The sequence below is a fragment of the Anolis sagrei genome, chromosome 4 (genome assembly GCF_037176765.1).
Source record: "Anolis sagrei isolate rAnoSag1 chromosome 4, rAnoSag1.mat, whole genome shotgun sequence".
Taxonomy (NCBI): domain Eukaryota; kingdom Metazoa; phylum Chordata; class Lepidosauria; order Squamata; family Dactyloidae; genus Anolis; species Anolis sagrei.
Window position 1 is genome coordinate 59,215,820 of NC_090024.1, and position 17,420 is coordinate 59,233,239.

At 47.3% G+C, this 17,420-nt stretch overlaps 1 protein-coding gene across 5 annotated transcripts in view; it reads left to right on the top strand.

Annotated features, from left to right (window-relative positions):
• Positions 1 to 796: 796 nt before the first annotated feature.
• Positions 797 to 17,420, top strand: part of OSBPL1A (oxysterol binding protein like 1A) — a 119,437-nt gene continuing 102,813 nt past the window's right edge. For 4 of the 5 annotated variants that reach the window (XM_060775178.2, XM_060775177.2, XM_060775181.2 and 1 more), the window contains exon 1: positions 797 to 861. The gene's annotated coding sequence lies outside the window, so the exon portion shown is untranslated. Of the gene's footprint in view, positions 862 to 8,498; positions 8,515 to 17,420 lie in introns of those variants that run through there. The other variant, XM_060775180.2, reaches the window with a different exon arrangement.

The window sequence follows — 17,420 nt, forward strand, 5'->3', positions numbered from 1 at the left end:
ATTTCTGGAATTGGAGAGGGATTGGCCGGTGACTGCTGGAAGAGCACTTTGGTTTTCTTGATGTTCAGTGACAGGCCGAGCTTCTTGTATTCTTCTGCAAAGGTGTTTAGAGTGGCTTGTAGATCTTCTTCTGAATGCGCACAGATGATGTTGTCATCAGCATACTGGAGTTCTATAACAAATGTTGTTGTAACCTTGGTTTTGGCTTTCAGTCTGCTGAGGTTAAATAGCTTGCCATCTGTCCGATAGATTATTTCCACTCTGGTGGGAAGCTTCCCATCAACAAGATGAAGTATTATAGCAATGAAGATGGAGAATAGAGTTGGGGCAATAACACATCCCTGTTTGACACCGGATTCCACCTTAAATGGGTCACTGTGGGAGCCCTTGCTATCCAAGACTGTTGTCATCATGGAGGAGCCGCAGGATGTTCACAAATTTGTGAGGGCACCCGATTTTCTGGAGGATGGTCCAGAGAGCACTGCGACTCACTGTGTGGAATGCCTTTGACTCTACAGTGCATCTCTGACTCTATAGTTAGAGATGCACTCTAGGCAAGTGACAAGACCAAGGGCGGTCAAGTTTGGCGCCGTCCTGGCTTCCCTGCAAAGGTTTAACGGGAAGTCAGAGGAATACACGGGAGGAAAGCGTTTCCAAGCTGCTTCCTTTGGGCTTTGGCTCTGGCTCGACGGGAGGGAGGGAGGAGGAGGGGGCGTGGCCAGAACACTCCGGGCCCGGGAGTCACGTGCGCGAGGGCCGGGGATAAAGGCGCGCGCGGGGGGCGGGGCCACGGGAGGGAGGGGGACGCCGAGCGAAGGAGCGGCGAGGCTGGGAGGCAGGCAGGGGCTTCCCTCGGGCTGGGTGAGTCACCACTATCCACAGGCTGGGGAAGGGAAGAGGAGGGGCGTGCGTGTTTCTGTTTTTGTGTGTGCCTGTGCCTACCTGATCTCTGTGTATGAGAGGAGTGTTGCATCTGACTTTCATAGGAGTGTTGCATCCTTGTGGGTCAGACTTGCAAGCCCCTAAGAGCTTGGAGAGCCTTTGCGCCCTCTTGTCTTCCCTTCCCTTCCTTCCTTCCTTCCTTCCTGGCTTCTTGCTAATGTCCCTTCCTCGCCCTCTTTACCTAATTTGCGCTGAGCACGCCCTTCCCATCCCTGGTTGATAGTACAGTGCGTTTACACTGTAGAATGAATGCAGTTTTATACCACTGCTGTGACTCAGTATTATGGAATCCTGGGAGTTGTAATTTGACAAGGACTTGCGCTTTCTCTGCCCAAGAGAGCTGATGCCTCACCAAACTACAACTCGCAGGATTCCATAGCTTTGAGCAGTGGCAGTTAAAGTGGCACCAAACTGCATTCATTCTACAGTGTAAACACACCCGAAGTAATATGTTCAATCTGGCCTCCTAGGGTTGCTGCCCCCTCGTTGTTATTTTTCAACATTGCCAAGGCTCAGTACTATGGAATCCTGGGAAAACTGGGAAAACTACTTTAGCAAGGCACCAGCACTCTTGGGTGGAGAAGGGTTTGGAAAACTACAATTGTCTCTTGATTGTATTGCATAGAGCCATGCCAGTTACAATGGTGTTGAGCTGCATTGTTTCTGTAGTGTAGATGCACCTGTATTTTACTTAGGCGATCCTTCGTAGCCCAAGGATGATGGTCCTCCAAGTCTGGTGTCTTGACAGTGGGTCCGTAGGTGACTGTGGAGCCCTATTCTTGATTCACATGTTCTCCCGCAGTGAGAACATCGGTTTCCAGGTGGATGGCAGTCCTGGTCAGGTTAGCTTGACACACCTTCCTCTTGGCATGTTTCTCCCTTTTGCCTTCCATTTGTCCCTCTTCAAATTCTGCAGCACTGCTGGTTACAGCTGACCTCCAGTTAGAGCACTTCGGGCCAGGGCTTCCCAGTTCTCGGTGTCTATGCCACAGTTTTTAAGGTTGGCGTTAAGCCCATCTTTAAATCTCTTTTCCTGTCCACCAATGTTACGTTTCCCGTTCTTGAGTTGGGAGTATAGTAACTGCACCATAGATGCACCTGTAGTCCAGCATCCAAACCACTGTGCTGCACTTGCTCTCCAGATGCATCTAGACCAGTGATTCCCAAAATTTTGGTTTTCCCAGTGTTTGGGACTTCAGCTTCCAGAATCCCAGGCAGTTGACCAAACTGCCTGGAACTTCTGGGACTTGAAGTCCCAAAAAACCCCAAGGATCAAATATCAGGAATCACAGATCTAGACCAGCGATTTGGTTTTCAGCAGGTATTTTGGACTTCAGCTCCAGAATGCCTAGCAGTTGGCCGAGCTGGCTGGGCATTCTGGGAGTTGAAGTCCCAAGCAGTTTGAGTACTAAAGGTTGGGACTGATTGATTTAGACTGTAGAGCAAGCATGGGCAAACTTTGGCCCTCCAGGTGCTTTGGACTTAAACTCCCACAATTCCTAACAGTCTCCGGCCTCAGGCTTAAGTGGCTGAGGGGGAAAAGGAAGGGGCCTGAGGCTGTTAGGAATTCTGGGAGTTGAAGTCCAAAACACCTGGAGGGCCCAAGTTCGCCCAGGCCTGCTGTAGAGACTTCTTTGAGAGAGATGAAGCTGGGTATAAATAAATAATAATAGTAAATAGTAAGTAATAGTAAATAGTAAATAATAGTAAATAATAGTAAGTAGTAAATAATAATAGTAATTGTCAGGTACCACTTAAATGCAGTGGCTCAATGCAGTGAAATCCTGGGGTTTGTAGTTTGGTGAGGCACTTAGCACTATTTGGCTGGGAAGTGTAGAAACCTTGCAACACTACAACTCCCGTGATGCATAACAAGGCAGTGCTGTATTTTAAACAGAGCGGTTTCTGACCGCTGCACAGTGTTCCTCCTGCCAGGCAGGCTTTGCTTGGAAACTGCAAATGTTGCACTTTGAGGTTCCCATGTCCAGGAAATGTCCTCCCTTTTGCAGAACAGTCACGGGCATCTCCTGTGACTTGCGTCTTCATCTTTTGTGCCAAGTTTGCTGAATGGTTTGAACTGGCTGCCTTGTGGTGAAGTTAGAGAGCCGCTTGTTTCTTCGTTGGGGAGAGGAAGCCCTAGAGTAGGGAAGCCACTTAAGCTTGTCCAAGGCTCCTTCCACACAGCTGAATAAAATCACATTATCTGTTTTGAACTGGGATATATGGCAATGTGGACTCAGATAACCCAGTTCAAAGCAGATATTGTGGGATTTTTTGCCTTGATATTCTGGGATATAGGGCTGTGTGTAAGGGCCCCTGATCCTTTTGAGATTTGGATTAGATCTCTAGAGTCCAGGGTTTGAATCCCCATTCACCCCACGAAAACCAACTGGGTGAATTTGGGCAAGTCACACTCTCTCATCCTCAGAAGGAAATGATGTCAAGAAAACTCTGCATTTCAGGATCTTGACTTGAAAACACAACAATTCAAAGAACAGTTTCAGAAGCTGAACTCAGTTTCGTTCCAGAAGTGCATGTGGATCTGGCTCAAAATAAGGTGGCAGTTCTGTTTCAAAGCTCTTGTCTGCAAACCATCTGGAGCGCTGCCATTCATGGTGCACCTGACATCATGTATGCGCACTCAGGCAAGCTTAACAGATACTGTATCTTGTTGTAATCCCAGCTGTATTATGTTGTGTGGTGAGACACAGATGCTTAAACTGAAGAGATCAATTTGAATGATTTATTTAAATTTTTGAGAGGAAGCACATCTTCCTCTAGCGTGAAGCCTAAATATCTTGAAGGTACCAAATCCCAAATGATCTTGGGAGAGTTAGGTCTGGTTAGTATTTGGAAAGGGAAACTGTCAAGGAATATGAGATTTGTGTTGTCAAAGCCTTTCATGGCCAGAATCACTGGGTTGCTGTGAGTTTTCTGGGCTGTATGGCCATGTTCCAGAAGCATTCTCTCCTGACGTTTCACCCACATCTATGGCAGGCATCCTCATTGGTGATGTCAGGAGAAAATACTTCTGGAACATCTCCATACAGCCCGGAAAACTCACAGCAACCCAATATGAGATTTTATAGGGTACATTTCAGAGGAAGACAATGGTAAACCACCACTGAATATTCCTTATCTTAGATAACCTTTTGATTCTGTGCAAGTGGAAAGGTGGCATCTGAGTAAAATAAATACTGCAAAAATGTATGGGTGGATTTGAAGACACTTATGTGCACACACACATCTTCTAAATATACCTGGAGATATATAGTATTGGAGATTTTTTTTTAAAAGAGTGGATTTCTTGATTTTCCTGGTTAATTGTTTTGGCTGTTTCCAATTTTGTTTAGATTTTTCTCCTTAAAGTACATTGGTGTCGCGGTTCATTCAAGTTTCACCAAAACATGTGGGATGGCAGTAACAGCTGTGACCTTATCTCTTTAAAAAAAACCCGCTGAACCGGAAAGATTAATTGATTACTGCTTGGGCTAAATAACCGGTGTGTAAAGTTCAGATGCAGTGCATGTTCTCAGAAACTTATAATATGTGGTTTTTTGTACAGTTACTTTACTTCTCCATCAGTTTAGGAGGTAAAATAAAAATGGTTCAAGTGAGAATTTGCAGGTTTCCTCTGAAACCACACAGCATATAAGTCTGCCTTTTTATGTTTGCATTTGCTTAGGACTCATGGTTTATTAGATGCCTTATGTTCTAGAGGGCTCTTGTTTCCTCTTTATTACTGCATTACAGCTTGATGATCATACCATTCAGGACGGGAACTCACAGGTCCAGTGATGACAGGTTGAGCCTCCCTTACCCAAAATTCTCAAACACTTCAAAACAGACATTGATGGCCGATGGTTTCATATACTTTGCTTTCTGATAGTTTAGTGTACACCATCTTTATTTCATGCAAAAATGATTTAAAACATCATAAAACTACCTTCAAGCTATGTGTGTGACATCAAGCTGTGTGTAAACATAGGGTCATCATAGGGACCACCAAACGCAGCTATGCCCAAACACGAAACAAGGAACATGAAAGGCACTGCAGACTAATTCAGCTTGAGAAGTCAGCCATAGCAGAGCACCTGATGAATCAACCTGGACGTAGCATATTATTTGAGTACACAGAAATGCTTGACAGCTGTAACAACTACCATGTCAGACTACACAGAGAAGCCATTGAAATCCACAAGCATGTGGACAATTTCGACAGAAAGGAGGAAACCATGAAAACGAACAAAATCTGGTTGCCAGTGTTTTTTTAAAAACACCCTCTAAAATCAAGAATAACTCTAAAAAGGGGGGGGGGATTCCAGACAAGAAACAATCAGGGCCAGCTAATCACCCCCAACACAGGATTCCCCCAGGCAGGAAACAGTCAAGCTTTGAAGCTGTAAGGCCATTCAGTGCTAATTAAAGTGGCAAATTGCAGCATTCACACTTGCCTCCAACAGACAAAAGTTCTTTTCCCCACACTGGACATTCCACAGATATATAAGCCTCACTTACCTAGTTTCCAACACACCTCACAACCTCTGAAGATACCTGCCAGAGATGTGGGTGGAATGTCAGGAGAGAATGCTTCTGGAACATGGCCATACAGCCTGGAAAACTCACAGCAACCCTGTGATTCCAATCATGAAAGCCTTTGATAACACATTGTGTAGAAACAAATCAATTTTGTGATGAAACTTGGGTCCCATCTCCAAGATATCTCATTATGCATGTATATGCAAATACAGGAAATCCCAAAATCCAAAACAATTCAAAATACTTTTGGTCTCAAACCTTTTCGATAAGAGAGACTCAACCTGTAGTGTATTTTGACATTCAGCAGTGATAACGATAGTTTCCATGGCCATGTGCCCAAAGAAAGTCCAAAACTGAAGATAACCCTGTTGACCCACATCGGTCTGTGTGTAGCCTGCTACCTTCCCCCAAAGGAAGAAATTCTTAGGACGATATGCAATTCATTAGGATCTGATGAAAATCATAGAGCAATAAGCTGTCAAAGATCAACAGAGTAGTCAGTATGCTGTTCTTTTTTCTGGAACTACCTGAGGTTGCATGGAAAAGAGCATGGCTTAGTATCCCCAAATTTAAGTATAACTTTACTTTAGTTTAATTATAATTAGACTGCCAACTCAGGCTTTTCTAAAAGTTTTTTCCCTCAGTAGTAGGGAAAAGATAATATGCCTAGAAGTTCTGGCCAGTGATATTATTTTTGCTGAAGTTAATGTCAACAAACCAGTTATGCAGTTTTTAGGAGCATCTCTTTTGAAAAGCTGATGAATTTTAATTGCATATTTATTACCTAGTATTTTGAATTTCCTTACAGGAGGACACGGTGATAGCTTTCTAGGAAAAGCTGCCACCCCACACAAGTCTGTTGTGAGGATTTTAGTGAAGCTTAGAGGGAACTGGGGAGGAAATGGGGGATGATGCCTATTTTTCTGGCTGTACTGCATGATTGGCAATTTTTCAATTTTTGCAGTTTTCCTCCTACTTTATATTTCTGCAGAAATGGTTAAAAATAAAAAGAGCAAAGTTGTAATTCTGGTGGTTAATATAGAGCCCTGAGGTTTCATGTGGGGTCCAAAGATTTGTGACCCGTGACTGTCCTAGACTCTTTGGCTTCTCCTTTTCTGCCAAACACAAACAATCTGTTGCCTCTTGTGAAAGCCTTCAGGAGCAGGAATTCACTTTTTAAACAGGAAGCAGTTCCCTCTCCCCACTTTGGCATCCAAAAAGATAGCTGTTCTGACTTAATTGTATGGTATGCTGGTTTGATATTCTTGGATATGTGGTAGAATATTATTTATTTATCGTATCAGAGGCAAACCAAGGGTACAATTGCATTTTTTAAACACACACACACACACACACACAAAGTTTTAAAACTTGGCATTATACTAAATGTCCTTTGATCAGTAGTTGGTCACTTGGAGTGCCTCTGGTGTTGCTATAAGAAGGTCCTCCATTGTACATGTGGCAGGGCTCAGACTACATTGTAATAGGTGGTCTGTGGTTTGCTCTTCTCCACACTGGTATGTTGTAGCCCCATTTCTTAAGGTTGGCTCTGCATCTCGTGATGCCAGAGCGTAGTCTGTTCAGCATCTTCCAAGTTGCCCAGTCTTCTGTGCGCCCAGGGGGAAGTCTTTCATTCGGTATCAGCCATGCCTTGAGGTTCTGGGTTTTAGCCTGCAACTTTTGGATTCTCACTTGCTGAGGTGTTCATGTTAGTATCTCTGTAGATCTTAGAAAACTATTTCTTGACTTAAGGCGTTAGTGTGCTGACTGATATCCGAACAGGGGATGGGCCCAAGATGTCACTCCCATGGTCCTTTCATTATTGGCTGCTGCTTCCTGGTGGATGTCAGGTGATACAATAATGGCTAAATAGTATAATTTTTCCAGTGGTCTAGGGTGCATTATAATCCTATGATAATGCAGCTTGTTTCATTAAGAGCCACACCCACTGTTTTAGCATAGTGAGATGGGCATGCATACTCACCAGCAGAGTTGCAAAACGCAAAGACAGATATCTTTACTGTCTCTGGTTGTGATCCCCAGGTTATGCCAGTCAGCTTTCATATGATATTGTTTCTAGCACCCACTTTTTGCTTGATATTGAAGCAGTGCTTCTTGTAGGTCAGAGCATGGTCCAGGGTAACTTCCAGGTATTTGGGTGTGCTGCAGTGCTCCAGTGGGATTCCTTCCCAGGTAATCCTCAGAGCTTGAGATGCTTGTCTGTTCCTAAAGTTTGTTCGGAGAGCTTCTGTTCAGTTATTTCAAAGCTCCCTGCTTGGGCAGTGATGGCACGATCGTCAGCATAGATCAAACTCTCTGTCCCTTCTGACAGTGGCTGATCATTTGTGTAAATGTTAATTAAGCATTGATGGAGCAAGCATGTTCCCCTGAGGCAGACCGTTCTTCTGTTTTCGCCATCTGATTTTCTGGCCCTGGAATTCAACAAAAAAAAAACTCCTGTTTTGTAGCAGATTTCCTTTCAAGCAGGTGAGGTGGTAGTCCTTTGTTATATATGTTTTTTAGACTATAAATACTCTATTAAAATACATTGTAAACCTCTCTTTTTATTTAAAGCCACCAGCACCAGTTATTTCTGACCATCTCTAAATGACAAGTCATTAAATAGGCATTTTGCAAACAGGAAGGAATTGTTTTTTATCTCTAAAAATATAGAATACAATTGAAAATAGTGATAGTACTTTGCACTACTATCTCATTATTCTCAACTAAATTGTCATTATTTTATGTTGGTTTGGAGGATGCTCCAAGTGAAAGGTTAAGAGGTGGTTTTGAAACCTATAGATTTCAGAAAACATGATGTCATTGGTCATAAAGTTTAACTATTAAATAATGCAAAAGAGACTTCAGAAAAATGTGGAAGAAGCATTTGCTGTTATCATATTCATGAGTGTGCGAGTGAACCTCCTGACACAAGCTTTCTGCATTTTACATTCAGGTTTTTCCAGCCTTATGAGAGACTGCATCATATTGCAGAAATATGCAGAAATGATGAAACATCGCTCACCCTACTAAGTTAGTGGTGCTCTTTCGACATATCTCATTTCTAGAACTTTTGACAAATCCATTTGGCAGGGTCCCTTCTCCTTTGCCAGAGGATTTTACTTCTCCCTTCTGGACTGTATCTTTATTCCCATGTTATAGCATTCTCCCCAGCATGCCATTTCTATCAAGTATAGTGCACAGGTGATATCTAATTCCTATGCACACTGCACATATCTTTTTTCGTGCAAACAAACATGAAAGAACAATGTAATATTTAAAATCAAGAAAAATGTTAACTGACATAAACTTACCAGTATTTCAATGGGAAGTGTAAGCCTGCTTTAGACTGATGGGAAAGTCAAGTTCATTAAGACTGAGGTTGTTGTGTGCCTTCAAGTCATTTCAGACTTAGGACAACCCTCATTCTAAACTTTATGGCATGGGCTGGGTAAATGGCCTTGGAGGGGCTGCATCTGACTTGTGGGTCTCAGTTTGGGGGGCCCTGCAATAAGTTTGGTTCCAGAACTCCTATGAATACTGAAATCCATGGATGCTCAAGTCCTGTTATGGTGTAGTGAACTGGTGTCACTTATATCAAATGGCTGGATTTGGGGGTTGCAATATTGGCTGGTTGAATCCATCGATTCTGAATCTGTATTTGCAAGCACTGGAAGGTATAACTCATTGAGACTTGACATTTTACTTCAGCATTTCATTTAAAACTAAATGCTCAGCATCAAATACTGCACTTCATCATTAACAGCCTCAGGAAAGGACTGCCTGACAAACTGGTTGAAAGAAAATAAATTTCTGCAGAACTCAGAACGAACTAACCACATTTGCCTTGTGAATTTTTTCTTTGCTTTTGATTGGATGGATGTCTTCTCTGCATTTTAATTTCATACACACACCAACACATATGAGATATATAAGAGGAAGCTGTGCCCTCTTTCATTTCAAAACTTTTAATGGATAAAGTGTACCACCTTAAGTTAAACGTTTTTGGCAGATTACTTCTGAAATTCAGCAGAACAGCAAACCCCCTCCTAAAAAATGGATACATGTGGTCTACCAACCATGTGCCACTCACCTCTCCTGTGATGGATCAGAATAAAATTAATTATCTTGAATTAAATCCATTTCTGAGATTTTTGACATGTTTATTGATGTGACACAGCAGTGTTTGGGTACAAATAAGCCCAATCAATGCATTAGGGCATAGGGCAATGCTGTAAACAAATAACCCCATCATTGTTTCCTTATCTTAGGATATAATTGCAGACTCACCATTTAGGGGACTATGACCAAGTTTTGATGGCTACTTGTATACCAGGTATTTATGGTCCCTCGGGCACTATCTTGGTATAGAGCAGTGTTTCTCCATCTGAGGGTCGGGACCCCTGGAGGGGGGGTCACGAGAGGGTTTCAGAGGGGTCGCCATAATAATCAGAACACATATATTTCTGATGGTCTTAGGAACCCTTTGGCAGAGAAGGCTGAAGATCTCTCCTCCTGGCCTTCTCTTCCTTTTTGGAAACAGATGGCAAATCGTCCCACCAAAAGCCCTCCTCTGCTGTGATTGGCCAGCCTCTCAGCCAAAGGGAGAGCTGTTTCTGAGACTTCAAGAGTGGTGGGGAGAGCAGTCGTTCTTGGCGCATGGCAGTGTGGTGTGCATGTGCAGGTGAGGGAGAGCATGCGAGGCTGGAGGGAGGCTCGCACCAGTGAGTCCCTTCAAGGCATGAGAATTCTGTATGGGAAGTCTGGCCCAATTCTATTGTTGGTGGGGTTCAGAATGCTTTTTGATTGTAGGTGAACTATAAATCCCAGCAACTACAACTCCCAAATGCCGAGGTCTATTTTCCCCAAACTCCATCAGTGTTCACATTTGGTCATATTGAATATTCATCCCAAGTTTGGTCCAGTGAATGAAAATACATACTGTATATCAAATATTTAGATTGCGATTCATAACAGTTGCAAAATTATAGTTATGAAGTAGCAACGAAAATAATGTTATGGTTGGGGGGCACCACAACATGAGAAACTGTATTAAGTGGTTGTGGCATTAGAAAAGGTTCAGAAAAACTGGTATAGAGTCTCGTGAAAGTTATGCAAATAGACCGTTTCCGTCTGTCTTGCAAGTTAGAGGAGATGGGTGCCAGAGAAAAAAGTTGTGTATTTCCCAAGGATGTTTCCCATGATCTAAGAGTCATACATTACAATGTAGAAATGAGATTGTTTCCTGTCGTAGTCCCTGTGAATCGTACATTTGGTATTTACACGCATGCGTGGAACAGCTTTCGGAACCTTCTAGAAAGTAAAATAACAATTTAGACCCCAGCTAGACCCGCCCACCCTCCCCGAGTATAAGTAGCCCATGGGCGGGGCTAGCCAGCAGTTCTCTTTTCCGCGCTACTAGTTGGCAGCTTGAGAACCTTCTTCTCCGTGCGAGCTTCTCTTTGATTATTTGATCTATTGTGGACTCTACTCTGGACTGGTTTGACTAAGGTATTGGACTCTGATTTGGACCCCGTTTGCCGTCGATTGACCCGGAACGTTTGACTTGGCTCCCTCTTGAGGTTCCGCCTGCTAGACCTGCTAGACTATGGCGACTACCTCTTTTAAACGATGCTCCAACTGCCCCAGCTTGTTTCCGAACACGGACGGGCACTCTATGTGTTTGGCCTGCCTGGGTGAGGGGCACCTCACTCAGGCCTGCTCGATCTGTATGGCCTTCACACCACAGACTAGAAAAAGCCGCGAGCTCAGGCTCAAGGCGGCACTATACGAGAGGGCCCTGCTCCCGCCTACGCCATCGGCGCAGCAGACTCCCTCGGTGTTAAACACCTTGCCTTTCCTTGAGAAAGCTGGAGGTCTGGCTAAGAAGAAGGCAAAGAAGCCCAAGGGTAAGGCCTCTCAAGATGGCCGCGGCCCATCAGTGGGGAAAAGAGCGGTTTCGAAAAGAGCGGGAACCGCTTCTTCTTCGTCCCCCTCGGCTGCCCTAGCCCCGCCCCCTGTAATGGCGGAACACCAGGAGCAGCCAGAGCGGCCTGTGACAACACCTACCTTGTGCCTCGAGTCAGCGGATGCTACTCCAGCCAGGACCTCCTCCTCGAGGCCGGAGAGTCTGCCCCCTGATGCCTTGCTGACTCCAGCGATGCCGACTCTGTCTTCCCCCGGGCCCGAGGGAGGACGAGAGGCGGCGCTAAGACAGGAGGGGCCGCCTTCTGTAGCTCCGCCCATAACTCCGCCCATGGAGCCCGTCCCCTCTGGGAGCGGCGCGTTCGAGGGGATCTTCAACGGCCCTCCCACCCTCGCAATGGATGCGGGCTTGGCTGTAGCCTCTCCGAGGCCGGAGTTCCCAGATCCTCCTCGGGCTCCAGGAGGGGAGCCAGTTGTTTATTTGACGGGCGTGTCTGACGCGACTGGGCCATCGGCAGCGGCTGCACTGGGGGACCGGCAACGAGGAGGCCGTGGATCCCGTCGCCCCAGTAAGCGCCCCAGGCGCTCGAGATCTCCATCGCGGAGGAGTAGGGGCTCCCGACGCCGCCGGCACCGAGACTCGCCGAGAAGCGGCAGGCGGTCCAGGTCTACCTCCTCCTCCTCCTCTTCGACCTCCTCCTCCTCCTCCTCCTCCTCCTCTTCGCGTCGCTCGAGACGCCGGAGACGCTCTCATCGGTCCCGGAGGGGACTGGGATCGAGGTCGGCAGCCCCGCAGGGCTTCTGGCAAATGGCCCCGTCGGGCCAACTCATCTTTGTGCCAGCGCCGGTTCCATTTGCTGTACCAACAGCCCCCCCGCCCCCTCCACTCCCGAGCTCGGGACAGGGGGAAGTTGGCCTCCAGAGGGCGCCATCCCCAGTGAGGCCCCAACCTCCACAAGCCTCCCCAGTGAGCCTTCCCTTGCTCGAGGTGGGTGAGGCCGCTCCAGCTGTTAACAGACTGCCCATCGGGGGCCGCCAACTCCCTTCCTCCAGCGCACCACGGGGTGTGTTAAGTGGCTCTGACTTACCTATAAACAACTCTCTTGCCACAGTGGCCCCGGTCACCCCGGGCTTAGCCCACACAACTGAACTGGACGCTACTATGGCCACCCCCGTGAGGGCTGCACCTGTGGAAGTTCCTGGAGCTGCGGCCCAGGAGGACGTTGAGCCTAGGGAAAGTGACTCTGGTTCAGAACCACCTGATGTGACTCAGAACTTGGGGGGTGAGGATGCTTCTGTTATTCTCCCTGCTGATTTTAATAAATTTGCTGCGTTGGTGGAAAGAATGATAAGGGCCCTGGAGATCCCTGCCCCTAAACCCCCGGAACATGTCGAAGACCCCATGTTCCCGTCCGACGAGCAAAATGTGGCCTCCTCCTCTGCCCTCCCGGTGTTGCCCTACCTTTTAAAACTAGCCAAGGTAGTAGATATGGCCCCGTTGGCGGTGCCAGCCGTTCCGAGGCGGCTGGATTCATTATATAAGATCGATATGTCTACAGCCAAGTGGGCTTTGACGCCGCCTAAGGCCAACACTGTTGTGGCCGAAGTCACTAAATCCAAACGGCCCAAGAATAATTCGATGACAGCCCCCCCGGACAGGGAGGGCAGAAAGCTAGATACTATGGGAAAGAAAGCATACTTCGCAGCTAGTTTGTTCACGCGCATGGCTCATTATGCTACATATATGAGCGGTTACCAATCATTTTTGTGGAACCGGATGTTGCAGCATATTGAGTCCATGCCGCTAGAGGAGCAGCGCCTTCCCAAGGCACTGCAAGGAGAGGCCCTGGCATTATCGAAACTGCAGAAAGATTTTGCCAAGCATATGGCAGAGGCCGCAGGCAACTTGTTTGCCACGGCCACTTCCATACGGAGGCATGCCTGGTTACGGGCCTCCAATCTTTCCGAGGAGGGGAAGGCCTTGGCCGAAGACCTTCCCTTTCATGAGGAGGGTCTGTTCAACCCTAATACAGATGACAACCTGAAACAGAAGCAGGACGTTAGGCAGTCAGCCTTCAAGTTTGGCTATACATGGCAGCCATATAACCAATCCAGGGCCAAATGGCAACAGTCTTCAACACCTTATCGCAAGCCCTTTAATAGCTCCTCTACGGGACCTTTTAGGAACAGATTTTCGGGGACTTCCAGATACCAAGGAGCCCGCCGGACCCCATATTTCCAACGGGCTAGGGCGCAGCCCTTCCAAGGGAAACCTAAGCTTTCAGGTGCCTCCAAGAAGCGCCTTTGACGCTCCCACCGCAAGCTTAGACGGGGACCCACCCGATCCGACGGGGACCCAGTTAGAGGAGTCCTTTTGTCGGTCCCCCTCCCCACACTGTCTTACCACGTTGGGCCCTGAGGCTCCTGTTGAGCCCACCCACTTGTTCACAGACAGGCTTGCCCCCTTTTACCCCGCTTGGGCGCGCATCACAACGGATGCCTGGGTACTGTCAATTGTTTCTAATGGTTATGTTATCGAATTTCAAGACATCCCTAGGGTGGGTCAGTTGAAAGACACTGTTTCTTCTCCTCAGCTTATGGAGGAAGTGGGGATGCTATTGCAGAAGGGGGCCATCTCGTTGGTGGACCCCTCATCGGTCCCGTTCTGTTTTTTCTCGAGATATTTTCTGATTATCAAACATGGTGGTGGTATGCGCCCGATCCTTGATTTGAGAGCTTTAAATAAACATATCAAGCCAAAGAAATTTCGGATGGTGACTCTTGCTTCCATAACCCCTCTCCTCTCCAGGGGGGTTTGGTTTGCGACTGTTGACCTTAGAGATGCTTACTTCCATATCTCTATTGCTCCACACCACCGTAGATTTCTCTCCTTTAGGGTAAACGGCCAGACATATTGTTTCAATGTCCTACCTTTTGGCCTTTCTGCTACCCCAAGGGTTTTTACAAAGTGCATGGCGGTGGTGGCCGCCCACCTTAGGACAAGGGGCGTGACAGTTTACCCGTACATTGACGACTGGCTGTTAGTGGGCAGTTCCCGTTATGCACTTCAAAAACATGTTTCCATGGTTTTGTCTCTTCTCCAGTCGCTGGGCCTCGTACTCAACCGGGAGAAGTCGGTGCTGGTGCCCTCACAACGCATCCAATTCATCGGGGCTCTTCTGGATTCCACCGTCGAGAGAGCCTTTCTGCCCGGGGACCGCTTCGCCAATCTGCGCGACCTGATCAGCCTCACCATCACGGCACCCGACATGTCAGCCAAACATTTCCAGGTGCTCTTGGGGCACATGGCGTCGACTACATCGGTCATCCGCTATGCCAGATTGCATATGCGGTTACTCCAATCGTGGTTCCTCTCCGTGTTCAACCCGCTGATAGACAACCCAGCAGTGAGGCTGTCCCCACCATCATGGGTCCGCTCCTCGCTCCGGTGCTGGATGGATCCGGAGTGGGCTTGTGCGGGACTACCCTTCTACGCCCCTCGCGCCACAAGGACGGTTACCACGGACTCCTCTTTGACGGGTTGGGGGGCCCACTCACAAGGTCTCGTGGCTCACGGCGTGTGGGGAAAAGAAGAAAGCGCTCTTCACATAAACGTGCTAGAGCTTCTCGCCGTCGACAGGGCCCTGAAGTCCTTCGAGAGGGTCGTCGCAGGTCAGGTAGTACACATCCTCACCGACAACACCACGGTGATGTACTACCTGAACAAGCAGGGAGGCACACACTCTCGCACCCTACTGAACCTCTCGATTCAGATATGGGAGTGGTGTATAGACAGGGGAATTCATCTGCTTGCGACCCATGTGCCAGGAGAGCTGAATCTGTTAGCGGATTCTCTGAGTCGGAACCCGCTAACACATCACGAATGGTCCCTGAACCAAGAGGAGGTGCGGAAGCTCTTCCAGGCGTGGGGGGCACCAGAGCTGGACCTTTTCGCAACTCAGTCCAACTCGAAATGTCCTCTCTTCTGCGCACGAACACATGCGTCGCCTCAGGGGAGGTGTCTAGGAGACGCCTTCATCCACACTTGGACAGGCTACAGGACTTATGCGTTCCCTCCGTTCCCACTCCTGTTGAGGGTAGTGGCGAAGATACAGGCAGAAAACGCGCAATGCATATTAGTGACTCCATGGTGGCCGAGACAACCATGGTTTGCGCCATTGCGCCTGCTGGCGAGGGGAGTGTTCACCCGTCTGGCGAACAGGACAGACCTTTTGACGTCGCAGGGGGGACGGGTGTTGTACCCAGAGGTACACAGACTGAGACTCACTGCGTGGCGTATCCTCCCCAGTCTATAACTCCCCTTTCTGATTTATCCCACTCTGTGCTCCGAATTATAGAAGCGGCCCATAGGCCTTCTACTAAGCGGTCTTACCTTTATAAATGGTCGAGATTTTCCTCCTACGCCAGGGCACGAGGAACAGACCCAGGCACTGCCCCCATTTCCATAGTTCTTGACTTTCTTGTCTCATTGTTGGATGCAGGTTTATCTTACCCATCGTTGAAATGTTACTTAGCCGCTATTTCCTGGTTTCGAAGGAAATTGGGCCTCCCTTCGTGTTTTGCAGATCCCCTTGTGAAGACTTTTCTAAGGGGGATTATGAATACTAGGCCCCCAGTAGCTCCGGTGGCCCCTTCTTGGAGCTTGGAACTGGTGCTTAATTCTTTGATGAAGGCTCCGTTTGAGCCTTTAGCCTCGGCTAGTTTGTTTTGCCTGTCATGGAAGACGGCTTTCTTAATAGCGATAACTTCGGCCAGGAGGGCCAGTGAACTGTGCGCTCTTAGAGCGGATCCACCGTACCTCAAATTTCACAAGGATAAGGCAGTTTTAAGAACTGACATTGCATTCCTGCCTAAGGTGGCTACGAAGTTTCACATTTCCCAAGACCTGGTTCTACCCTCTTTCTTCCAGAACCCCACTACTCCCTTGGAGAGGAGTTTACATTTACTTGATGTTCGTAGGGCCTTGGCCTTTTATGTAGACAGAACTGCCACATTCAGGAAGACCCCCAGACTGTTTGTCAAGTATCGTTCGGATGTCTTGGGTACGGCCGTTTCGTCGCAGAGATTGTCCTCCTGGATGGTATCTACGATTGAGTTGTGCTATCGGGTAGCAGGCAAGGAGTTGCCCCGGCCTGTGAGAGGTCATTCAACGAGATCTGTCGCTACGTCGGCTGCATTTTGGAAAGGAGTTCCTCTGGATGCAATCTGCCGAGCAGCGATATGGTCCTCACCGCTTTCCTTTGTTACGCACTATAAGTTGGATGTCGTATCCAGGCGTGACGCACAATTTGGCAGAGCGGTTTTGTTTTCGGCTGTGGCATGACGCCCTCCATCCACGGTTAGTAGCTCGCTAATCTACCAAATGTACGATTCACAGGGACTACGACAGGAAATTATAAGTTGCTTACCTGTAACTGTAGTTTCCTGAGTAGTCACCTGTGAATTCGTACATACCCGCCCATCCTCCCCTCGAGTACATGCCACGCCTTCTGGCTGCTTTGCGGCGGAAGAGAACTGCTGGCTAGCCCCGCCCATGGGCTACTTATACTCGGGGAGGGTGGGCGGGTCTAGCTGGGGTCTAAATTGTTATTTTACTTTCTAGAAGGTTCCGAAAGCTGTTCCACGCATGCGTGTAAATACCAAATGTACGAATTCACAGGTGACTACTCAGGAAACTACAGTTACAGGTAAGCAACTTATAATGCTGTGCAGACATACCCACAAGGCATATTTCAAAATAAGAGGCATTATTTAAATTGAGGGTCAGGAAACAGAAAGTGCATACAGCAAAGTTACATAATTTCCACAATAGCCTCATCATCACATCTATCACCACAATCCAACTTAGCATTCTGTGTATCCACTTTAAAGTAAGGCACAGAAAACCATAAAACAAAATTAAGCAGTGCAGTGTAAAATAATGTCAACAGTAACATCAGAAGATTAATCATCTACCAGAGGATAGTATTATTAAAGCCATACAGTCATTTTAA